Source organism: Bubalus bubalis, chromosome 7 (assembly GCF_019923935.1).
Source record: "Bubalus bubalis isolate 160015118507 breed Murrah chromosome 7, NDDB_SH_1, whole genome shotgun sequence".
Taxonomy (NCBI): domain Eukaryota; kingdom Metazoa; phylum Chordata; class Mammalia; order Artiodactyla; family Bovidae; genus Bubalus; species Bubalus bubalis.
Window position 1 is genome coordinate 16,119,118 of NC_059163.1, and position 26,552 is coordinate 16,145,669.

The 26,552-nt window shown below is 41.1% G+C and overlaps 1 protein-coding gene, 1 non-coding gene and 1 pseudogene across 2 annotated transcripts in view; 1 reads left to right on the plus strand and 2 right to left on the minus strand.

Annotated features, from left to right (window-relative positions):
• Positions 1 to 26,552, plus strand: part of MAPK10 (mitogen-activated protein kinase 10) — a 626,159-nt gene that overhangs the window by 76,124 nt on the left and 523,483 nt on the right. The gene's annotated exons all lie outside the window — the stretch shown is intronic.
• Positions 8,000 to 8,583, minus strand: LOC102395404 (annotated as a pseudogene).
• On the minus strand, positions 12,050 to 12,122 carry TRNAG-CCC. Its single transcript has one exon. It is a non-coding gene; the product is annotated as a tRNA-Gly (tRNA).

Here is a 26,552-nt window from a genome sequence, read left to right on the forward strand (position 1 = left end):
TGGTGTCAGGCAGCCCTGAGAACTCTCACCCCAGTGGCCAGTCAGCCTAAGTAGCATTTCTCATCTCACCCAATTTAGCTACTTCCAAGTTCAAAAAAAACCTTCTTTGTTTACATTACGATGACTACAGAAAAAAATACATTTACTTTTGGTTAGACTCTTGTTTTCCCACTGTGTGTTGTGGTACATGTTTGTGAGACTGGTAGTTGCTTTTCCCATGAAAAGGAAGTGTTCCACTCACCCATTCATTCATGCAATAAATATTTACTGGAATTCTAGTATATGCTAGGCACTGTTCTAAGTGTGGGAGCTACAAAAATGAATCAGATAGATATGGTTTCTGTCCATGGAGCTTATATTTAACCCAATTAATTTCTTGACCTTTTATGAAAATCTCTTTCTTTTCTCTTCTCCCCCCTCCTTTTTTTTTTTTTTTTTTTGAGTTCTTAATTACAAGTTCTAAACATCAGGCTGCTTATATTTGATTCAATTGCAAATTCCCTGATCCTAGCCCTAGACATTCTGATCAAGTGGTTCTAAGATAGATAGATGTATTTAAAAAAAAAAAAGCCTTCTAGGTTGTTTGATGTGATCTAGATTTGAGAACCATTATTACCAAGACCTTCTACTCATTTAGAACTAAAATTGTGGTGGTGTCTGTACCATACATGGATGATAGACTCCATTGACAAATATTATAGGATGCCTACTAGGAATTTTCTTTTTGCCATGGAACTAACTACTGTTAAGACCCAAACTGAAGCCCAAAGTGCAATGTGGTTCATTTCCTAAATTTATAAAATTACTAGCAATTGAGGTCAGCCACCCTCCCGGAGGACTCGTCTATGAGAGGCCCAGAGTTAGAGAAAGGACCCAACCACCCATGACTCCCAGGGAACTTTGGGGGAGAGGAAGACAGCCTTTTAGGGAGTGGATGTACAAAGTCATTCCTTCTCTCAAGTCAAGTGTGTGAAGGAGGGGAGCTCAAGCAAATCACTGGGAAAGTAAACAATGTTGTTCCCTGGCGGCATGACCTTCTCAAGCAGCAGACTTGCTGATGCACCTTGTGAGTGATGGGGATGTGGGGAAAGAGACCTGAGTGGAAATGGCATGAGGGGAACAGAATCCAGCTGGTGAGGGTTCCTCCTTCTTGAAAGTGCAGATGAGGGAGCCCTCACATGCCTGCAGACCTGGAAGTGGGCTCTGAGAAATAACTAATATATGAGCCTGGGAGCTGCAGTTGTCCCAAGACTGATGCAGTCTTGGGGCAAAGAGGGACCCACATGTGGGGGAAGCCTCCAGGGCAGCATTTGCTAAAGGATGTAACCAAACCTCTCTCCAGAGGGGAGGCCTGGAGCCACCACTGGTCCTCCCTGAGCCCGCAGATGATAGTCTAGGGAGAAGTAATAATCCACCGAGGAGAGGATGACCGTTTGCTCAGTCACAAGAGGAGATGCTCATTGCTTGCTCCCTGATCCAATTCCAAAGGTGCTCCCACTGAGAAGTAGGGAGGGGTGCAGGGGGCACAGAGCCAGAATCCTACCTCATGACCTTCCCCCCAGTCCCCGCCCCAACCCCGTCATCTTGTCAATTCCCTCTCCTTTTAGTCCCAAACTAAAAGTCTAACCTCTTATGGATCATGCGACAAGTTGAGTTTTGATGGAAAATACAATTGAAGTGTTTGAGTGAACAGCACAGAGTCTGAAATAGTTGAACGAGATAGTTGTAATAACCATATTTGTTTGCAAAGCACATGATATGTTTGGGGAGCTGCTATGCAGCAGGAAAATGGTGTGGCTTTGGGAAACTTATTGGAAAACTAAAACCATTATATATCCATGTGAGAGTGAAAGTGTTAGTCGCCCAGTTGTGTCCAAATCTTTGTGAACCCATGGACTGAAGCCTACCAGGCTCCTCTGTCCATGGGATTCTCCAGGCTAGAACACTGGAGTGGGTTGCCATTTCCTTCTCCAGCGGATCCTCCTGACTCAGAAATCGAACCTGGGTCTCCTGCACTGCAGGCAGATTCTTTACCTCCTGGGAAAGCCACTGGGGAAGCCCCACTATATGTTCATAATGAGCTGATATTCTTTAACAATGTTTTTGTTTTAAAAATTTTTGAATACTTATATATATATATATGCTTGTGTGACAGAATTTAAAAACTATAAAAAGCTAAGAATAGAAGATATGCTTTCTCCCCTTTCCTCTCCCTCAACCATGCAGTTCTTATATTTCTTTCTTAAAATACCACAGAACTGCTTTATATTAAAGTTTTCAAAAATAGTATTTTTTCTTTTTTTAAAAGAATTTTAATTGGAGGCTAATTACTTTACAATATTGTGGTGGTTTTTGCCATACAGTCACATGAACACAGGGGTGTACATGTGTTCCCCATCCTGAACCCCCCTCCCCGCTCCCTCCCCATCCCATCCCTCAGGGTCATCCCAGTCCACCAGCTCTGAGCACCTTGTCTCATGCATCGAACCTGGACTGGCAATCTAGTTCACATATGATATTATACATGTTTCAATGCTTTTCTCTCAAATCATCCCACCCTCGCCTTCTCCCACAAAGTTTCCAAAAATAGTATTTTTTAAATAAAATTATATTATAGTCATATAATTGGCACCCCACTCCAGTACTCTTGCCTGGAAAATCCCATGGATGGAGGAGCCTGGAAGGCTGCAGTCCATGGGGTCGCTGAGGGTCGGGCACGACTGGGCGACTTCACTTTCACTTTTCACTTTCATGCATTGGAGAAGGAAATGGCAACCCACTCCAGTGTTCTTGCCTGGAGAATCCTGGGACGGGGGAGCCTGGTGGGCTGCCGTCTATGGGGTTGCACAGAGTCGGACACGACTGAAACGACTTAGCAGCAGCAGCAGCAGCATATGATTCTTCTATGGCACTGATGAACATAAATAAGAGATATGTGGGCTAGATACATTTCTACATTCTAGGGTTAGTTTTTGGAAGCTGCTGTCAGACAGCACCATCTTGTTCTCATGATTTCTTTGTGACCCAGTTAGTCTCAGTGTTTGAAATTCCCCGGAAGCAGATATTCAGAATATACTCAGGGGTTTGCCTTTAAATTTTGGATCTTTGAAACAGCTATTCCCATATTAATTATGTCTTATTGATTTGCTTATTCCTATGTCACTCACTATGTGTTGCTTATTCAAATAAAATCACTTTATTCATTAAAGGTTTTATTTTTATATATTTATTTGGCTGCTCTAGGTCTCAGTTGTGGCATGCAGAATCTTCAGTTTCTGTGGCAGCATGCAGGACTTTAGTTGCGGCATGTAGGATCTAGTTCCCTGACCTGGGGTCGAACCCAGGCTCCCCAAATTGGGAAGGCAGAGTCTTAGCCACTGGGCCACTAGGGAAGTCCCTCTTCAAAGATTTGAAGTTCTATATAGCTTCAGAAAGTTTGTTTAGTCACTGAGTCCTGTCCGACTCTTTGTGAATCCATGGACTGTAGTCTACCATGCTCCTCCGTCCATGGGATTTTCCAGGCAAGAGTACTAGAGTGGGTTGCCATTGCCTTCTCCAGAGGATCTTCCCAACCCAGGGATGGAAGCTGGGTCTCCCACATTGTAGGCAGACGCTTTACTGTCTGAGCCACCAGGGAAGTCTATATAGCTTCCGAAATAATGCTAAATGTACCTTCTGCCTCCTCTAATCATTCAGGATTCTGTATAAGTTATGAAAACTATATACTTGGTTTTCTAAGCTATGGAATTGAATAAAGACATCTTGCTTTCTTCTGCTTTATATGCTGGGGAAAAGCTTTGTTAGCTGGCTTTGTCACAGGCTAAGGATGAATGTCAAGAAGTTGACTTATTTAAGTGACTTTTTTTAGGATTAGTGTGTGGGTGGGGTTAAAAGAGCTTTCATTGGCCCAAGGCCAAATTCAAATTTAGTTAACAAGATTATAAAGCTGGGAACCTCCTCAACTCTCATCTCTCAAACTAAATTGGGGTTTATCACTCTATATTTGCTTGTTTCTTCAAGTCAATAATCATTCTCTAGCATGCAAGCTCCTTACAGAGACTGTAAATTATTTATTTTGCATACTTGACAACACAATCAGAACTTTTGTGCACTGCGAGTAATGGATGAAATATTTGTAGAGTGATGGAGTGAAGAGTTTAGCTTTAATTCAGTAATGGGTAGGAAACTAAAACAACAACAAAAACTAAAAATAAAAAAAACTTGGTAATAGAAGGGAGAGAGTTTAAATCGGAGCATTACACAAGCAGAATTGTGTTTAGAAAGGGAGTATGGTACATGGCTACCAGATTTAGCAAATAAAAACACAGGATGTCCTGCATTTTACCTGACATCTCTGGTAGGGTGTTAATATAGTCTGTATAGATTGAGTGGGCTTCCCAGGTGGCACTAGTGGTAAAGAACCTGCCTTCCAATGCAGGAGACCTAAGAGACTTGAGGTCATTCCCTGAGTTGGGAAGATCCCATGGAGGAGGGCATGGCAACCCCTCCAGGATTCTTGTCTGGAGAATCCCATGGACAGGGGAGCCTGGTGGGCTACAGTCCATGGGGTCTCAAAGAGTCAGACAGGACTAAAGCAGCTTAGCATGCACACATGCAAAGATTCAGTAGAAAGAGAATGGGCTTCCCTGATACCTCGGATGGTAAAGAATCTGCCTGCAATGTAGGAGACCCAAGTTCAAACCCTGGGTGGGGAAGATCCCCTGGAGAAGGGCAAGGCAACCCACTTGAGTATTCTTGCCTGGATAATTCAATGGACAGAGGAGCCCGGCAGGCTACAGTCCATGGGGTCACAGAGTCAGACATGACTGAGCGACTAACACTTTCAGGAGACTACTGAGATTATTGTGGGTGAGGAGGTTGCCTGCTGACAGTGGATATGCAAGGATTGAATTTGGGGCACACTGTGGAAGTAGAATGGGCAGGACTTTTTGATTGCATGTGGGAGATGAAGGAGAAGTGAAATCCAAGTCATTTCTGCAAGGGTTTATATGAGTTGATGATCTCCAGAAAGCTGAGAGGTGATCAGGTTTGGGTAGGGAGACGAAAAGCATCAAGATAGAAAATAAGTTTGGTTGAAACCTTTTTGAATTTACAGTTGGAAATGACCAGAAATACTGATTTATAACTAGGGAGAAGTTTGGTAGGTTCAGACAAAAGAGCCTTTTAAGAAGAATTCCAAGAAGCAGTGGGTAGAAAGATTTTTACTGGAGTATTGAAGACATGTGTCTCTTAATGATGAATTTGATCAAGAAACAGAGGAGCCAAATGTATTTAACATTCCATTAAGCGATGGTATATATTGGTGATTGTTTTCAAAACAACGTCAGCCTGAGTATAATAGGGCCGTTAGTGAAGCAAGAAATTTTTCTTGCCGAACCTTAACAGAATCACTGACAACTTTGTCCTCGGGGTAAGGAACAAAGGCCAAGGAAGAGTCCTAGTAGATGATGCTGTTCCTGCTTGAGTCTCTCCTGGCTTTCCTAGGTTGTGTATTCTTGAATAAATTTACTGAGGACTTAGAGTAGGAGGTGTGTGTGCGTGTGCACGTGTGTCCCACCATAACCTTTCTGCAATTTGCAGTGGTGATCAATAAATATTTATTGAAAAAAGAGAGTCAATAAATGAATGGTCAACTAATAGGCTGTATTAGTAATATCAACATAATGGTAATAGAGTGGCTATTATGGAAATTTAGAAAATACATTATTTTCCGTGAGTCTTTAGAGGTCTTGAGGAAGACTTCTGTGGATTTATTCTGGAAAATCATAGAAGCTGGAGAACTGTCCCAAATATTGATTCCAGCCCTGCCAGGTCATCTTCCCATAGCGCACCAGTTCCTGGATATACACAGTGACAAAGGCTGGGTGTAGCAGGGTTGGAATTTTCCCTCCCAAGAAGACAGCATGAGATGTTGGCACCTGTTTAGAGTGCGCTTTTCTATTTTGAGGAGTTCCAGATGGGAAGAGTTGGATAAAAATGTAGGAACCTAGTGCATGGAACAAGGAAGTCCCCAGAGGTAGAAAAATTTGACTAAAGGGTGAACTTCCCCTATAGTTACTCCTCCTATCTGCTCTCTGTCAGCAATTGGATTTTGATCATCTGAGAACTAAATGCAAATAGAAGAGTTTAAATGGGAACCAGAACTCAAGAAACAAAACCACAACCTCTATGAAGAGGAAAAAAAAAAAAGGTTTAAATGTTTGGAGCTCCATCTTCTGGTCATGAAATAAAATAAAATTGAAATGCGAAGTGAAGTGAAAGTTGCTCAGTCGTGTCTGACTCTTTGCGACTCCATGAACTATACAGTCCATGGAATTCTTCAGGCCAGAATACTGGAGTGGGTAGCTGTTCCCTTCTCCAGGGGATCTTCCCAACCCAGGGATCGAACCCAGGTCTCTCACATTGCAGTCGTATTCTTTACCAGCTGAGCCACCAGGGAAGCCCTGAGATGTGATGTTGATCATAAATGCTAAAATGTATCAATAGCAACTGTGCTAAATGTATTGTCTCATTTATCTGTTATGTCAAACAAATTGCAAACTCAGGAACCCAGAAATTAAGGTTCTTCATGATCTGGCTCCAACTTCCTGTTTCATCCCCATTCATTCATCCATTTTAACAAGCGTGTACTTGAGCCTACGAGGTAATCGGTACTGGTCGGACTCCATGGGAAGTGCCAAACTATGTCTTCAGTCTTGGCACTTGCTTAAGGAACGATTCTTTTATTTGCATACCATCAAAAAACACATCGGCTGTTTTACATGTAGTGTAAACTGCACCAAGAGTACATGGATAATGCTTCTCTTCCCAAATAAAAGTTTGACAGAAATGGGTCAGTTTTCCTCTGGCACCCCAGACATAATACATTCTTCCTCCCTCCAGCAGCTACAGTTGTAGGTTTGTGGATGCTGTTTAAGCTGTGATAGATATGTAAATGCATGTTTGGTACTTCTTGTGAATTTGAGTAAGGACAAACGTGTGTATGAGTGCTTTTTTTTTTACAAAACATAGTAAAATACTGTTCCTCTGTATGCAGTTGCCTACTACCCCAAGATGCAACACATAACATTTCATAATATTTAGCCTGTCTCCTTTTTAGGCTTGTCTGTAGAATTATAAGCAATGCTTACAAAGATTCTTACGCTCATGGGTGTTTCTCTAGAGGAGATACTGAGAAGCGGGATTATTGGGCCACGGGGGTATGTCTGTTTTTGGTTTGAGAGACACTAATCATTGCCCTCTGAAGTGGCAGTGGTAATGAAAGGGCTGTTTTCCCACATTTCTCTGTCCGTACACCTGCCGACACTTGATATAGTCAAACTCTTTATCTTTTTGGTCATTCCGATAGCTAAGCAACTGGTATTTTATTATTGTTTTCATTTTTATTTTCTGCTTATTATTTAATGCTTATTGACCGTTTTGTCTTTTCTTCTGGGAATAGCATTTTCTTTTTTCTTTTTTTTTTTTATATAAACAGTTTATTTACTCTAAACAGCAACACAGACAAACGCCATATAAACACAAAGGAAGTGATGCGGAAACGCGACGCTGGCTGGCTGGGGGTCTGGGGCTCTGGGGCTCTGGGGGCGGGCGGCTCAGCTTTCCTGCGTCGTGCGGCCAGCGGGAGGCTAAGTGCAGCTCCGGGCGGCGTGGAGCATGCCTGCGTCCGCGAGCGAAGGGAACGCGCTCCTCGGGACTCATCCAAGTATATAAGTTTATAATTTTACAGCAGTTGAAATACTGACATCAATATTAAAATAAAAGTAAGTTTTACATAACAATCAAAAATACAAAAGACTGAAGGAAGAGACCCTGTATGAAAAACTGGGCGATTTAGCGAGTTGAGACTGGACCAGTGGCGGAAATGGAAAATGGCGCCCGCCCACCCTCCCCAGATGACCAGTAATTGTAGAGCAACGTTAGATTTGCAAAAATGTTGTAAACAAGTTCTTGCAAACCAATCCCTTCCTTTTACGATGCCACAGGTCGCTGCTTATGAGGGAGCAAACTTATTGGCTTGTGCTCACACCCTTTTCTCGTATTCCACTCTGTTTTGGCAGTAGATCGCGTAGGCCTCTGCTTGAGCTGGGTCTTGGATATTTGGTTCGTTTAGAAGTTCCTGTATTCCTAATAAGATCTGCTTGATGGTGATGGCTGGCCGCCAGTGCTTGTCCTCCTCCAGGATGGACAGGCACACTGTGCCTGAGGGGTACACGTTTGGGTGGAACAGCGGCGGTTCAAACTTGCATTTTGGTGCTGAGGATGGGTAATCGTCTTTGAACAGCATCCGTAGTTTAAACAAGCCTCCTTCTCATGGGGTCCCCTTCGTCCCAGGAATGGCGCACTCCCAATTCATGAGGTTCATCGTGCCGTCAGGGTTCTTTGTTGGGACGGCCACGAAACCAAACGGGTGGTCTTTTCTCCAAGCTTTCCTCTCCTGGGCGAGTCTGCTGAGGGCGATCCCCGACATGTTCGTGTCCCTCGGGCGGCCCGGCCCGGCGAGCGAGGCGTACTAGGCAGCGGCCGCGGCGACGGCGGCGGCGTCTGCGTTCCCTTTGTCTCGGGACTCAGCATTTTATTCTTTCTGTGTGTCTATCCATTACCCATTTTTACTGGACTGTTTTATGTATGTTGAATATATAGGAATTCTTGGTATATTAAGGATTATTGTTTGCTATATATGTGGAATTTTTTCTGTATTATTGCTCCTCTATTTCATTTTACTTTATTTTTTATGAAAGTATAGATGGCATCACTGACTCAATGGACATGATTTTGAGCAGACTCAGGGAGCTAGTGAAGGACAGGGAAGACCGGCATGCTACAGTTCGTGGGGTCATAAAGAGTCGGGCACAACTTAGCGGCTGAACAACAGCAAATAGTTGACACATAATATTGTGTTAGTTTCATGTGTACAACATAGTGGCTTGACACTTACTTACATTATGAAATGGTCACCACTGTGAATCTAGTTCGGAGAAGGCATTGGCACCCCACTCCAGTACTCTTGCCTGGAAAATCCCACGGAGGGAGGAGCCTGGTAGGCTGCAGTCCATGGGGTCGCTTTGAGTCCGATTCGACTGAGCGACTTCACTTTCACTTTTCACTTTCATGCATTGGAGAAGGAAATGGCAACCCACTCCAGTGTTCTTGCCTGGAGAATCCCTGGGACGGGGGAGCCTGGTGGGTGAATCTAGTTACCATCTGTCATCATACAAAGTTATTACAATATTATTGGCTATATTCTCTATGCTGTATATTACATCCCTTTGACATTTATTTTATGACTGGAAGTTTGTATCTCTTAATCTCCTTCACCTATTTGTCTGTTCCTCCATGCCCTCTTTCCCTGTGACAACCACCAGTTTGATCTATGTATGAGTCTGTTTCTGTTCTGTTTTGCTTGTTCATTTGTTTGTTTTTTAGATTACACATATAAGTTATACACATAGTTTTTGTCTTTCTCTGACTTATTTCACTTAGCATAGTACCCTCAAGCTCCATCCATATTGTTGCAAATGGAAAGATTTCATTCTTTTTTATAGTTGAGTAATATTTCATTGTATTCCTTTAAAAAAAACAGTGCCAGTGGTATTGTTTATAATGCATAAGTATTTATTTTGGCTTCCCTGCTGGCTCAGACAGTAAAGAATCCACCTGCCATGCAGAAGACCTGGGTTTGATCCCTGGGTCAGGAACATCCTCTGGAGAATGGGATGGCAACCCACTCCAGTATTCTTGCCTGGAGAATCCTATGGACAGAGGAGCCTGGCAGGCTACAGTCTAAGGTGTCTCAGAGAGTTGGATACTACTAACCATGACTTTCAAGTTTTTATTTATCAATCTGAATCATCAGTATTTTCCTGATATATATTTGTTCTATATTCTCATGCATCCGTGCATGCATGCTCAGTCACTTCAGTATAAGGAGCTCTTTTAGTCTCTGACAATAAAGCTGTAAAAGAAACAAAGACCTTCTGATCAGGGCATTTATATTCTAGTGGGAAGAAACAGAAGATATAGCATGTTACACAAATAAACTATTTCAGATGATGCCAAGTGTTATGGAGGATAGGGAGTGGCTGGGTAGGCTGGGGGGAATGTTAGTTACACAGAGTGGAGAGAGAGGAGCCCTTCATTTTGGTGATATTGAACAGACATTTGAATGGGTCGGAGAGAGCCATGCAGCAATCAGGTCAAGGGAACTGCCACTGCAAAACCTCAAAGGTGAGGGTACTAAAGGTTTTGTCCTTTAGTACCACCAAGATGACAGGTGTAGCTAGAGTGGGGTTAAAAAGCCTCTACCACCAAGGCTTGTGGTAGAGGATGAGGTCGGAGAGGTAGACCCACATCATACAGGGTCTTGCAGGCCATTGCATGTGCTTTGCATTTTACCCCAAGTGAGATAGAAAGAAGCCATTGGAGGACTTTAATGAGAATAGAAACATAATCTAATTTATGTTTTAAAAGTATCATCATAGCTGCTTATGAAATCAGTTATCAAGTAAGGATTGAAATGAGACTAACTGCAGAAATTCAAGTTAGAGATTAATTGTCAAATGCTCTTGATTGGTTTAATAAAATAAAGACTGAGAATTGACCCCTGGATTTGGCAATGGGGAGTTTACTGTGGAGTGTGTACTCAACTTAACAGGTAATAAAGAGCCTTTGAAGATTTTATAGGGAAGTGATATCATCAGCACTGTACTTTATGAAGATCTGTTCATTGGTAAATGGGAAGGATTAGATTAAGTGAAAAAAAAAAAAGCCTGAAGATAGACATTTTAGGTGCCCATTTTATTGAAAGATTATGGGGTAGCAAAGAGAAAGGACATTTTAGAGTCTGAAGTGAAAGAACTGGACAATTGAAGGAGTACAAGGTAAGATCAAGACAGAAGAGTCAAAGGCAAAGTTTTTGAAATTGTGTGACTAGAAAACTCAGAGTTCCATTAACAGAGATTGGACTGTCAGGAACGGAAGATGATGCCTTTAATTTCATGTATCATGACTTTGCTTTGAAGTTCTACACATCTAGGTTCATTTCAGTGTTCCCATTTATTCATTTACTTATAGTTATTTACTTGGGCTTTCCAGGTGGCACTAGTAGTAGAGAATCCTCCTGCCATTGCAGGAGATGCAGGAGACCTGGGTTCGATCCCTGGATCGGGAAGATCCCCTGGAGAAGGCATGGCAACCCACTCCAGTATTCTTGCCTGAAAGATTCAATGGACAGAGGAGCCTGGTGGACTACATTCTATAGGGATGCAAAGAGCTGGGCACGACTGAGCACACATTTATTTATTTGGAAGTTCTGGGTCTTAGCCACTGGATCACCAGGGAAGTCCCTCAGTACTCAACTTTGAATTGTTGTTTTACAATCCCCTATCAGCAGTACCTGCTTTGAGACTTCAGAGGCATCTGGTAAACCACGATCTTCTGACTTGCAGAAGGTCTTTTCACATCCTTGGAGGCCTTGGCAATTGAATCCTACTCTTCTTCCTAGCGTAAACCTTTGTTACTTTACTCTGTAGTCCATATTGTTGATTCACATGGAACGGGAGCCTCGCACAATATGCCTTATTTTCCTTGGATTGTGTGTTAATTTTGAAGTCTGTCTGTGTGCTAAGTTTTGGTGAAGATATCCTTCAGAATGGAAATGTCAGTCCAGAAGATAAAAGAGATAAAAGTTGAAGATTGAAAGGTGGAAGTCATATGCTCTCCAACTGGACAAGAATCCCAAGGGAAAGAATGTAAAAAGAGAAGACTGTTAATTACAGATGCTGAAAGAAATCTATGTAGAAAGAAAGTTAATTTGAAAAATTGATGGGGTGGTAGGAGATGCACATTTAAAAGCTATTGAGATCTTTTTAAAAAAATGATTTTAAAATGTATTTATTTAGCCATGCCAGGTCTTAGTGAGGCAGGCAGATCTTCAGTCTTCTTTGTGGCATGCAGGATCTTTTAGTTTCAACATGCAGGATCTTTAGTTGCAGCATTTGAACTCTTAGTTGTGGCCTATAGGATCTAGTTCCCTGACCAGGGATTGAACCTGGCCCCCCTGCATTGGGAGTGCAGAGTCTTAACCACTGGACCACCAGGGAAGTCCCCAAACTGTTGATATCTTAAATGTTCTCACAACAAGAAAGAAATGATAAATACTTATGTGGTAGAGGTGTTAGCTAATGCTATGATGGTAATCATTTTGCAATATATAAATTTATCAAATCAACATGTCATATATCTTAAACTTATACAATGTTACATTGTCAACTATATCTTAATTTAAAACATGTTTTAAAAAATTGAAAAAAAAAGAGAAAGTAAGGAGGAAAAACAAAAGCCATTAAAAAAATTTCTCAAAAAAGAAAATGTTTTCTTTAGTCGGTCACCATGATAGTAGTCTAGGGAAGACATAGAGACAAGGTTTGTGAGGCCTACAGGATCAATATAGAGGAAGAATGGGAAGAACTCCAAGAACTGGGGAAAATTGGGAAATGGTAAACGATGGGAGGGGATGGAGTGGGTGTTGGAGTGAACAGGGATGAGGAGATCAATGAGAAGTTCCTGACTGTGGGTGTGGCTTTGGACTTTGAAGACCACAGGTGGCTTTTTAAAAAAAATAAAATCCCTTTGATTTTAGGATACTATGGTAATGTGATATACTGTCAATTTAATAAGATCTTTTCAAGAGAAAATATGACAGCACTTTAATTGTACAGATTAATTGTAAGATATATCAAAATTCCAAGCCCATTAAAGTGGAGAGAATGTGTCTTTGAATAGCAGGAATACTGAATTCATGTTTAAATCTTTTGCTATGTTGTGCTGTGATACAGCACACCCTCTTACCTCATGTTGTTATTGAAACTTCAGTAAAGATACATGATCACAGCCATAATGTGATTAGATCTTAAGGGATTAGTGTTTTGGGGAAATTAGTGTTTTGGAATATATTCTATACTGAGTCAACGTGGATTAAACCTAAGGAAAGACAAAGATGCCACTTAAGAATTCAGCGGGAGCAAGAAATCCGAGGAAGTGACTCAGAGTAACGTAAGTTCCTTTATTGTTCATGAAAGTATTAGGGATGAGGTGGGTTTTCCATCATATACAAGATAGGGATTCTTTCCATTTTAATTCACATAATGTATATAAAAATATGTGGAAATAGAAGGGGGTGGTGTCTATTTTGGGAACATCCAGCTTGTAAACATATGGATCACAACAGACTTAAAGAAGAAAAGAAGAAATGGAGATGAGAAAAGTAATCATCGAAGAGGTAGAAGAAAATAATTTTAGATTATTTCTAACACTTCAGTGACTAAATCTGGACTGGTTAAGATGTCATCAAATCCTCTGACCTTTAAAAGTTGCTCTTTTCCTGTAATGCAATTACCTACTCCCTCTCTTCTCTCTTTAGAAAAAATTTTATAAGAAGTTAATTGTCTCCAGAAAGCTTTTCAACTCAGAAGAATGTTGACTTTATGCTTTTGGGGGATGAAATGAGTGTGTCTTTTTATCTTCCATGTAAACCTAACTAGATCATAAGTTTCCAGACTGACCAAATTTTGTGGAAGTTGGAAGAAGAGGACAGTCATCATCTCATTTTCTGAGACCATGTAAGGGTGAATCCCGTTGCAACATCTTTCAGAACCATGTGGGGTTCATCCTTTGTGCGTTTACTCTATTGTGCATGTTCATTGTGTGGGTTTGTGTGTACGTTGCATTTTCACTCTTAAGGCTATTAGTTCTTCTCTTTGAAACTCTACATCCAGGGTAAGCCATGGATGGATAGTATGGACTTACCCCAACTAATTGCAGAATGAGCCCTTCTTGTCAGCAGGGCTCTTTCTATTTCCTAATTCTCTTTCTGCTACACAGCAAGGGGAACATTAGGATACAGAGCTTGAAAAAGAGCTCCATGTTGCACAACAAAGTGATATTTTAGTTTTATATGCCAAAATAGAGCATTTAGTGTCAATGATTCCTTGGTTCAGCAATATGTAAAATCTTAATATATACTTATTATCTAAATATAGTTGTATATTTAGTTGAAAATTGTTGAAGACTATATAAAATAATATGTATACATCTCAATATAGTGCACATTTGAACTCAAGAAACATTGTACTAAACTTTCAAGGTTATCAGTTTATTTTTTAAATTTCCTATGAAATTCAGAGTATTCTTTTTTTTTAAAAACATATATTATATCTATATATAAACATATATTTATTTATGTATTTATTTGGCTGCCCTGGGTCTTAGTTGAGGCATGCTGGGGTCTTTTAGTCATGTCATGGTGGGATCTAGTCCCCTGACCTGGGATGGAACCCAGGCCCCCTGCATTGGAGCATGGGATCTTAATCATTAGACCACCAGGAAAGTCCTGGAATTTTCTTGCTTGTTTCAATTGCGGAGGAATCAAAAGTTTTTCCAAGTTGTGTGGAGTTTCGCATCACTACAGATTGAATTTTTATCTTTATATTAAAGTATGAAGAACTTCAGATGTTTCCCAAATATATCATGTTTTCACTGTAACCTTAACCTTCTAATCAGTTTCTATTCTTGAAAGCTAAGGGGTTTCAAGTAAATACATGTTAGAAGGGGAAACAAAAAAGCACATTGCTCTAATAATAAGGAGCTTCAGGTGTTGGCTTTGTGGACCTGGCATACAGATTTAAATCTCTCTGGGATTTATATTTGACCTAATGTGTATTCATAACTATTTTAGCTGTAGCAACATGACTTTCATTTTGCATACCTAATAAGGGTAAGTGATGAGTCAGACTAATGATACTACTTTATGCTTCTTTAGCATCTTTCATCTACAGCTTACTATATACTTTGTAAACATTAATTAAACATCAGAACATACCTTGGAGGAAAGGTAAGTATTATTATCCTTCTATGTGGAAACAGATATAGAGGGCTTAGGTGAGGCAAATACTAAGTATATAGAACTGAGTTCTATAGGATAAGGTGCCAGTAAAGCTTCTTGGTGGATACAGAGAGAAGCATGGGTGTAATTACCACACAGTTACCAAAGTTTATGGGGGAGGAGAATGTGAGTTTCTGGAGGCCCAGAACCCTTTGTGAAATTACTTTCGGAGATTACGTATTAAACTAAAGCTCCTGGTTAGAATGGTGTGTATCACCTGGTACCTAGACTTACCTTTTTCTGATGAAGTGGAAAATCAGGTCAGGATTACTGCAGCGTGCTTGAACTTAATAACTCAAGTAGAATCATAGGATCTGGGTGTACTAGCGCAGCCCAGCTTTCAAATGAGCTGATGATCTGCTTCTCCCATAAGTAGATTCAAAGTATTCTTATCGTGTGACCTAATTTTTGGCTTGAGAATCAAATCGCCCGTAACTATCACGGTTAGTTTGAAAGCTTTGTTTCTGTATCCCAAAATGATTTAAATGGGTATTGGGGCAGTTTCCAGGTAACTTGGGTGATTTGTAGAGCTGGCATATTAGTTGTAAATTTCATTCAATTGCTGGTAACACAGATAGGAATTTAACAGGATGGGCTTTTGTCTTTTTTTTTCTTTTATAAAGGAAGGCTGAAGAGAGATACCCCCAGGCTTTAAATGGGGCATCTAAAGTGGGAGTAAGGACCAGGCTCTTTCTGTTATTTCTCCACCGTCGATAGCATGTGGTTCCCATCCCCAAGGTTGTCTTAAGCTCTAAGATAGTTGCTAGGGTTTGAGACATCACATGTATGTTCTAGGAAGGAATCAGGAAGGACAAAAAGGCACACTCTAGCTGTCTGCCTTAAGGATTTTTCTCTAAAGGTCCACTTAGTGTTCTTCAACCATTCCAAGCTGCAGGAGAGGTCAGCAAATGCAGTCATTTAGCTGGACACACCACTGCTTGGAATAAAGTCAAAGTTCTATTATTAAGGGAAACCCTGGTGGCTCAGATAGTAAAGAATCCGCCTTCAATGTGAAAGACCTGGGTTCGACCCCTGGGTTGGGAAGATCCCTGGCGAAGGGCATGGCAACCCACTCCAGTGTTTTTGCTTGGAGAATCCCCATGGACAGAGGAGCCTGGTGGTCTACAGTCGATGGGGTCGCAAAGAGTCGGACACGACTGAGCAACTAAGCACGTATGTTAGATAGGTGACAAGTGGTTTATAGCAAGAAACCAAAATCAATTATTAAAGCAAAAACAAAACAATCCTCTCTGGACAAGTGAATTATCTGGGTAGCCTTTTGTCTAGTTCATATCGTCTCAACAACCTACCCGTTTTCACTGCATTTCGTGATCTGGAGACACCGCCTATGGGTGTGTATGTACGGCCCTGGCAAGAAAATAACCGAAACAACCAGTGCATCAGCAGAATCGTTTGGAAAAGTTCTTGCTGAATTCCTCCCCGCCCTCCCTTTGGTCATGAACTCAAGTCTGGATTCCCGGTGTGCTTGCAACTCAGCTGCCTCTGATCCAAGTTAGGCCAAGACAGCGTAGAGTAAATCTCCCCTTTAGTGTTTGATTACAACCACCTGAGATAGAGCCACTTTTCCTTTTGTGCTGCTTTCTGCACTGTGTCTTTCATGAGTGTGTCTGTCTCTCTGTGTGTTATCCTGAGGTCCAGCTATTCCACACTCTCCAGACACTGGTTGGGAGGAGTTTGAAAGCACAGGCGGCAGCTAACTTGCTGGAAAGGAATGTTTCACTTCAAATTCTAATTGCAAAAGGGTGTGGACGTGCTCAGTTGCTGTCATGAAGGATTCTTTGTGACCTGTTGGACTGTAGCCCACTAGGCTCCTCTATCCATGGGAGTTTTCAGGCAAGAATACTGGAATGAGTCGCTGTTTCCTCCTCCAGGGATCTTCCTGACCCAGGGATCAAACCCACGTCTCCTGTGTCTCCTGCATTGCAGGCAAATTATTTGCCAGTGAGCTACTAGGGAAGCCTCCAAAGGGTGTGGCCATCCAGTAGTAATTTTTTCTTCATCCCTTTCTCTTTCCTTTCCTTCCTCTTTGTCTCTCCTTCTCTTTCTTGCTCTTTCCTTCTTTCCATCCTTGCTGCCTCTCCGGGAATGCTTCAGAGCTACTTTCCAAGCAAATTTTGATTATGCAATACAGTATTATTGACTAGAATGGCCAGGCTGAGCTTAGAACTTACTCATCTTATAGCTGAAAATATGTACTCTTTTACCAATTTCTCCCCATTTTCCACAATTCCCCTAGCTCCTGGTAGCTAGTATTCTACTCTTTGTTTCTATGCTACTGCTACTGCTAAGTCACTTCAGTCGTGTCCGACTCTGTGTGACACCACAGATGGCAGCCCACCAGGCTCCCCCGTCCCTGGCATTCTCCAGGCAAGAACACTGGAGTGGGTTGCCATTTCCTTCTCCACTGCGTGAAAGTGAAAAGTGAAAGTGAAGTTGCTTCAGTCGTGTCCGACCCTCAGCGACCCCATGGACTGCAGCCTTCCAGGCTCCTCTCTCCATGGGATTTTCCAACAAGAGTACTGGAGTGGGGTGCCATTGCCTTCTCCTTGTTTCAATGAATTTGACTTAAAAAGAGTCCACATATAAGTGATACCATGCTGTTTGGCTTATTTCACTTTGTCATTCTTTGACTTATTTTATTTAGCATAATGCCCTCCAAGACCATCCATGATGTTGCAAATGACAGGATCTCTTTTGATTTTTTTTTAAGGTCAAATAGTATTCCAGTGTGTGTGTATGTGTGTGTGTGTGTGTGTTGTCGTGCATGGTAAATCGATTCTGTCATGTCTGACTGTGACCCCATGGACTGTAGCCCACCAGACTTCTCCATCCAAGGGATTCTGCAGGCAAGAATACTGGAGTGGGTTGCCATATTCTCCTCCAGGGGATCTTCCTGATCCAGGGATTAGTCTCTTATGTCTCCTGCACTGGCAACCAAGTTCTTTACCACTAGTGCCACCTGGGAAGCCCACGTGTGTGTGTATGTGTGTGTGTGTGTGTCTCACATCTGATTTATTCATTAATTCACTGATGGACACCTAAGTTGTTTCCATATCGCAGCGCCATCATGAATAATGCTACAATGAACATGTGAGTACAGATAATCTCTTCAATATTCTGTTCTCATTTCCTTTGTATATACACTCAGAAGTGGAATTGCTCATCAAAGGTAGTTCTATTTCTAATTTTTTTGAGGAAATCTGTGTTGTTTACCATAGTGGTCGCACCAATTTGCATTCCTGCAACAGGTGCACAAGGATTCTCTTTTCTCTGAATCCTCAGCAACACTTCTTATTTGTGGTCTTTTTGATATAGCCATTCTGACAGGTGTGAGATGATATATCATCATGGTCTTCATTTGCATTTCCCTGATGATCAGTGAGTTGGAGGATCTTTCTACGTATCATTTGGCCACTTGTGTATCTTTGGAAAATATCTACTCAGTCCCTCTGCCCATTTTTTTTTTTTTTTTTGCCATGGAGCTGAGTGAGATATTTATGTATTTAGAATATTAACCCCTTATCAGATATATGATTTGAAAATAGTTCCTGTCTATGGTTGTCTTTTCATTTTCTTGGTGGTTTTCTTTGCTGTGCAGAAGCTTTTTAGTTTGATATTGTCCCACTTGCTCATTTTTGCTTTTGTAACATTTGCTTTTGGTGTCAAAAAAAAAAATCATCGCCAAGACCCATGTTGAGGAGCTTACCCCCAACATGTGTTTTCTTTTAGGAGTTTTACAGTTTCAAGCCTTAAATTTAAATCTTTAATTCATTTTGAGTTTATTCTGGTGTATGGTAGAAGACAGTGGTGCAGTTTTCTTTTGCATGAAGCTGGTCCTTTTCCCAACACTATTTATTGAAGAGATTATCCCTTGTCGTTTGTATATTCTTATCTCCTTTGTCATGATTTAATTGACCAAATATGCATGGGTTTATTTCTGGACTCTCTATTCTGTTCCATTGACCTATGTGTCTATTTTTATGCCAATACTGTACCATTATGATTACTATAGCTTTGTAATATAGTTTGGAAGTATATTGTATGTATGATGTTTCCAGTAAGTATGATGCTTCCAGCTTTGTTCTTCTGCCTCAAGATTGCTTTGTCTGTTTGGGGTCTTTTGCACTTCCATACAAATTTTAGGATTATTTTTTCTTTTTCTGAGGGGGAAAAAGAAAGAAGACATTGGAATTAAAAAGGTTTTATTGGAATATAGTTGTTTTACAATGTTGTGTTAGTTTCAGATATATAACAAAGTGAATTTGTTATACGTATACACATATTGTATCTACTCTTTATAAGATTCTTTTCCCTTATGTACCATTACAGAGTACTGAGTAGAGTTCCTTGTGCTATACAGACATTTGAATTTTGATAGGATGGCATTGGACGTATAGATCAGTTTGGGGGGTTAAGTGAAAGTGAAGTCGCTCAGTCGTGTCTGACTCTTTGTGACCCCATGGACTGTAGCCTATCAAGCTCCTCCGTCAGTGGGTTTCTCCAGGCAAGAGTACTGAAGTGGGTTGCCGTTTCCTTCTCCAGGAGATCTTCCCAACCCAGGGATTGAACCCAGGTCTCCTGCATTGTAGGCAGATGCTTTTACTGTCTGAGCCACCAGGAAGGGATATTTTAAAAATATATAAGCTCTTTCAACCCATAGCCATGAGGTATCTTTCCATTTGTGTCTTCTTTGGTTAGAGAAATTCTTTCATCAACATCTTATAGATTTCTGCATACAGATCTTTTACATTGTTAGTTAAGTTTAACCCTAAGTATTTTATTCTTGATACAATTATAAATAAGATTGTTTTCTTAATTTATCTTTCTGATAGTGTATTACTAGTGTAACGAAATGCATGTCACTGATTTTTGTATGCTGAGACTTTACTGAATTTTTTATGAGTTTTAGAAAGATGATAGACATGTGACGTGATATCTCACTGTGATTTTCATTTCCTTGATGATTAGTGATGTTGAGTACCTTTTCATATACCTGCTTGCCATTCATATATCTTTTTGGAATAATGTTTAGTCAGGTCATTTGTTCATTTTTAAATTGGGTTATTTATTTTCTTGCTGTTGAGCTGTATGAATCAGTTGTGATTCTTTGTAGTTGGGTGTGACCTTTAAAGGGCTTCCCAGGTGGCTCAGTGGTAAAAAAAAAATCCACCTGCCAATGAAGGAGACATAGGTTCCATCCTTGGGTGGGCAAGATCCCTTGAAGAAGGAGATGGCAACCCACTTCAGTATTCTTGCCTGGAAAATCCCATGGACAGAAGGAACCTGGTGGGCTACAGTCCATGGGGTTGCAAAAAAGAGTGATCTTTAAAAAGTAAGTATTCAATTCCATATTTGAACTAAATGTTTGGTCAGGTGGACATTGATTTAAGATAAGAAGGTAGTTTAGATGTAATTCTGAAATAGTACGTATTTAAGTGCTTCACAAATATGCAGAGCTTTATAATTTTACTCTGAGTGCCACTTGGGTGCTCCACAACTTCATCTATGTAGATGCACAGGTAGGGGCTGAAGAAAGTGGAGTTTATTTGTAGGGCAAAAGGGCAATGAAGGCTGAGGAAAAATGATGCCTGGAGATCAGCAGGCCCCTTCAACGGTAGCTAACATGAATACACTTGTGTGTGTTCTCAGTTGCTCAGTCATGTAGGACTCTTTGTGACCCCATGGAGGTGTTAATGATTGGTGAGTAAAGGCACATTTAAGATGGCCATGAAAAACTCCAGCCTTTACACCATCTGAAGGCCTCTCAGAGATGCAGTCCATTGGGTCTGCCCCGGGGCCTAAACAGTTGCAGTGCAGTCTGTGCTCTGAGTCCTACTGAAGAGCCAAGGAGTCTGGACTGTGCCTTCCATTGGCACCAAGACTGGCCATTCAGTACAGGCTTCTGTAGTCCCTTGCCAAGTTCACTGAAGTGGAAACCATCAGCGTCACTTTGATGCTTTTAAGAGTCTTACAGGCATTGATACAGGAAATAAGCCAGTGCCTGGGGGAACTGAAATGTGTTAGCAGTGGTTTTTTTCAGTGGAGTCACAAAGTATGTGAGTTTTAGAAGTTTGAAGTTCTGGATTTGAGTCCTGTTTATGTAGACTACATGTAGTCCTGTTTATGTGGCTGTGGAACTTCCCCAAACATATTTCACTGCTTGGAGTGTTTGTTTGTCTTGAAGTGGGAATAATAGTTTTCGATTATTAAGTTTTGAGGATAAATGAAATAGCACGTGAAAAGGAGTTATAAAGCTTAAAGAGCTATGTTAATAGAGCATAATAAGCAGAGTGCATGTTTTGTGGTAAAAGGAGAGGTAAGTGAATTCTGACATTTTTAGCTAGTTATTTGCAGGATAGGAAACACAGCTGGCTTATCCCAAAGTTGATGAAGCACAAGCTTGTTGTTGTTGTTCAGTCACTCAGTTGAGTCAGACTCTTTGAGACCCCATGGGCTGCAGCACGCCAGGCTCCTCTGTCCTTTATTCTATCTTCAGGAGTCTGCTCAGATTCATGTCCATTGAGTTGATGATGCTATCTAACTGTCTCATCCTCTGCTGCCCCCTTCTCCTTTTGCCTTAGCCCTCAAGCATCTCCCCCAGTCTCTCCAAAATATATTAGTCATCGTTGGAAAAATATAAATTTGTTGAATTTCCTTATGCTTCTTTTACAGCTTAATGTTTTAAAATTATAATTTGAAAGGAATTTGGGAGTATTGCATTCTTTAAAAGTCCTTAGAATTTCTTTAAGAAAAACTCACATGAAATACATTCTACTTAGGTTCTTATACCTCTTCTTGTCTTGAAAAGTACTGGCGTGAAGGAAGCCTTTAAAGGTGTGTTTTGTGTCAAACACTTTGTACAGAACTCATAAAGGCTATTTTTTTTTTCTTCACAATACAGGCAGATATCAGATATAAAATGACTTTAGTACAATGTTTCCTCGTAAAATTCAAAATGTGAAAAAGTGAAAGTTGCTCAGTCACGTCTGACTCTTTGGGATCCCATGAACTAACTATATAGTCCATGGAATTCTCCAGGCCAGAATACTGGAATGGGTGGTTATTCCCTTCTCCAGGGGATCTTCCTTCCCCGGGGATCAAACCCATGTCTCCCTCATTGCAGGCAAATTCTTTACCAACTGAGCTATCAGGGAAGCCCAAAATGCAAAATAAATAATCCTTAATATTGAATTTTGATATGTGATAGAAACTTGAAAATCTTTCAGGTTTGAGGCCTGGTTTCTAAGTGGTTTTTTAGATGTATCTTGGTCTCCCTCTACCGGTAGCTGAGGTAAACTGAACCAAAACCTGGGGGATGAAAGCTCCATTCTTTGAATCAAAAATAGTTCTGAACATCTAAGTCTTCAATTTAAATGGCTAGAAAGTGTGTCATTAATCCAGGTTTGAACATTTCTTAAATGCTAAGTGGTGTTGTTGTTACTTGAACTTTTCTTGTGTTTATTTTTGGTGGTGGTCATGTGTATGTGTTATACTCTTTTCCATGAGATGCAGAGTCCTATGTCTATTTATAAATTATAGGTTCTTGGTGCTTTATGCAATATCTTCTAGTATAAATTCTGCAAAGATTTTGGCTAATTATTTGGCTAAAACTTGAGATTACTCTGGTGGACATTTTTTTTGATAGAAATTAATATATTGCAAAAAAATTTTACTAAACTTGATTCTGATCAAACTTCTAGATCCAACTACCAACTTACAGGCAATTCATAGGACAGAGGGTTTACTGGTGGCTCAGCGGTAAAGAATACCTCTGCAATGCAGGAGACATGGGAGATGTGACTTTGATCTCTGGGTCAGGAAGATCCCCTGGAGAAGAAAAAGGCAACCCATCCCAGTATTCTTGCCTGGGAAATCCCACGGGCAGAGGAGCCTGGTGGGCTACAGTCCATGGGGTCTCAAAGAGTCAGACATGACCTAATGACTACATAGCAACAATGTAGAACAGAAGAGCATGTTAGACTGTATTGAGATGTAATCAAGTTCAGACTGTGAGAAATTCTACAGGACATAAAACACAATTCTTCAACAAATAAATTGCAAGAGGAAAAAAAGAAAAAGATGAAGGTGAAACTTCAATATTAAGAGAGACTCAAATGACTATCATCATTTACCATATCTGGTTCTTATTTGGATCCTGATTAAAATGAGCATGGTAAAGAAAACCTATTTGTCAAATTTATGAGACAAATAGTTGACAGGACATGTTTGATATTATTAAGGAATTAGCATTCCAAAGAATAGCAAGGAGAGATAAGAAAGCCTTCCTCAGTGATCAATGCAAAGAAATAGAGGAAAACAACAGAATGGGAAAGACTAGAGACCTCTTCAAGAAAACTAGGGATACCAAGGGAACATTTCATGCAAAGATGGGCTTGATAAAGCCAGAAATGGTATGGACTTAACAGAAGCGGAAGATATTAAGAAGAGGTGGCAAGAATACACAAAAGAACTATACAAAAAAGATCTTCACAACCCAGATAATCACGACAGTATGATCACTCACCTAGAGCCAGACATCCTAGAATGTGAAGTCAAGTGGGCCTTACGAAGCAGAACTATGAACAAAGCCAGTGGAGGAGATGGAATTCCAGTTGAGCTATTTCAAATCCTGAAAGACGATGCTGTGAAAGTGCTGTACTCAATATGCCAGCAAATTTGGAAAACTCAGCAGTGGCCACAGGAGTGGAAAAATCAGTTTTCAGTCCAATCCCAAAGAAAGGCAATGCCAAAGAGTGCTCAAACTACTTCACAGTTGCACTCATCTCACACTAGTAAAGTAATGCTCAAAATTCTCCAAGCCAGGCTTCAGCAATACATGAACCGTGAACTTCCAGATGTTCAAGCTGGTTTTAGGAAAGGCAGAGGAACCAGAGATCAAATTGCCAACTCCACTGGCTCATCGAATAATCAAGATAGTGCAAGAAAAACATCTATTTCTGCTTTGTTGACTCTGCCAAAGCCTTTGACTGTGTGGATCACAATAAACTGTGGAAAATTCTGAAAGAGATGGGAATACCAGACCACCTGACCTGCCTCTTGAGAAACCTGTATGCAGGTCAGGAAGCAACAGTTAGAACTGGACATGGAACAACAGACTGGTTCCAAATAGGAAAAGGAGTATGTCAAGGCTGTATATTGTCACCCTGCTTATTTAACTTATATGCAGAGTACATCATGAGAAATGCTGGGCTGGATGAAGCACAATCTGGAATCAAGATTGCAGGGAGAAATATCAATCACCTCAGATATGCAGATGACACCACCCTTATGGCAGAAAGTGAAGAGGAACTCAAAAGCCTCTTGATGAAAGTGAAAGAGGAGAGTGAAAAAATTGGCTTAAAGCTCAACATTTGGAAAACTAAGATCATGGCATTTGGTCCCATCACCTCATGGCAAATAGATGGGGAAACAGTGGAAACAGTGTCAGACTTTTATTTTTTTTGGACTCCAAAATCACTGCAGACGGTGACTGCAGCTATGAAATTAAAAGATGCTTACTCCTTGGAAGGAAAGTTATGACCAACCTAGATAGCATATTCAAAAGCAGAGATATTACTTTGCCAACAAAGATCCGTCTAGTCAAGGCTATGGTTTTTCCAGTGGTCATGTATGGATATCAGAGTTTGACTGTGAAGAAAGCTGAGAACTGAAGAATTGATGCTTTTGAACTGTGGTGTTGGAGAAGGCTCTTGAGAGTCCCTTGGACTGCAAGGAGATCCAATCAGTTCATCCTAAAGGAGACCAGTCCTGGGTGTTCATTGGAAGGACTGATGCTGAGGCTGAAACTCCAGTACTTTGGCCAGCTCATGCGAAGAGTTGACTCATTGGAAAAGACTCTGATGCTGGGAGGGATTGGGGGCAGGAGGAGAAGGGGACGACAGAGGATGAGATGGCTGGATGGCATCACCGACTCGATGCACATGAGTTTGGGTGAACTCTGGGAGTTGATGATGGACAGTGAGGCCTGGCGTGCTGCAATTCATGGGGTTGTAGAGTCGGACACGACTGAGCAACAGAACTGACCTATTTTTAGGTGTGATAATAGTATTAGAGGTCTGTTTAAAGACAAGTTGTTGTCTTTTAAGGATTTCCACTGAAATATTTACAGATGAAATCATATGATATCTGGGACCTGCTTCAATATAGTGGAAAGGATGGAACGAATGGAGGCGGGGATATGGCAGAATTGGTCTTGGGCTTATAGTTGTTGGCATGAGAGGCATACCTGGGAACTCACTGTATCATTCTATCTACATTTGAGTGCATTTGAAATTCTCCATATTTAGTAACAGCTCTGTAAATGAATACAGGCTGTCAGACTACTAAAACCATTCCCTTCACCCTCCTCAACCCCAAATAAGCTAACCTTGAACTTCATTTTGTATTGAAGATACATGCTAAACTTCTTAGGGCAGCCCTGAGAAGTCAGGCTCAGACCAAACTGAGCCTTGAGTTCTTGAACTATTAGGAAATTGGGTTGATGTATCTGGACTCTAATTCCAGATTAAATCAAAGGGGACCTTATACTAAAGGTCAAGGGTGGGGATCCTTTGGGAAGAGACAATGCGGTAAGTTCATATTACCCAATTCCTTGAGATAGTGGCAAGATCAATTAGGATTTGCAAGCAAAGGCTTTATAAACAGTTATTACACCTAAAACATGTCAGGCATTTTAAAGTTAGAGTAGTGGCAGGTTGGGGTGACAAAGAACGACACTGACTGACTTTGGTGTTCACATTCTACTTAGCTTCAGGGTTTAAGAGGGCCGTCTCTGATAGCTCAGTTGGTAAAGAATCTGCCTGCAATGCAGGAGACCCCGGTTCGATCCCTGGGTTGGGAAGACCCCCTGGAGAAGGGAAAGGCTATGCACTCCAGTATTCTGGCCTGGAGAACTCCATGGACTGTATTGTCTATCGGGTCACAAAGAGTCAGACATGACTGAGTGACTTTCACTTCACTCAGGGTTTAAAATTTGCCTATATATCTCTCAGATTTCCTTGGTGGCTTAGATGGTAAAGAATCTGCCTGCTGCCTGCAATTCTGATAGGTTTGATTCCTGGGTCAGGAAGATCCCCTGAAGAAGGGAATGGCAACACACTCCAATATTCTTGCCTGGAGAATCACATGGACAGGAGAGTTTGATGGTCTACAGTCCATGGGGTTGCCAGAGTTGGACATGATTGAGCAACTAACACACTCACATACATATCCCTCCCCAGCCATCTTCCCTCCTCCTCCCACCTGACCCTAACCTCAGCACATGTGGGAAACCCCTCCCCTTCTTGTTCCAAGGAGGCTGAGTACAGCTAGCCTACCTAGTGTTTCCCTGGATTTCCCTACTAGAACACACTGTTCATGTAGACCCAGGATGCTGCCCTCCTGCCAGGCTTGCATTGTTGTTCTTCTGATGTAATGTTCCCTCTCCCTGCCCACAAACACACAAGACTAAGCCTCACTGCACCCTAAGGTCAGTCTGAAATAAGGCATGATCCTTTGCACATTTTAAGTTAAATTATTTCCCCTTGGAAACCCCAAGTTAAGCCCCAAC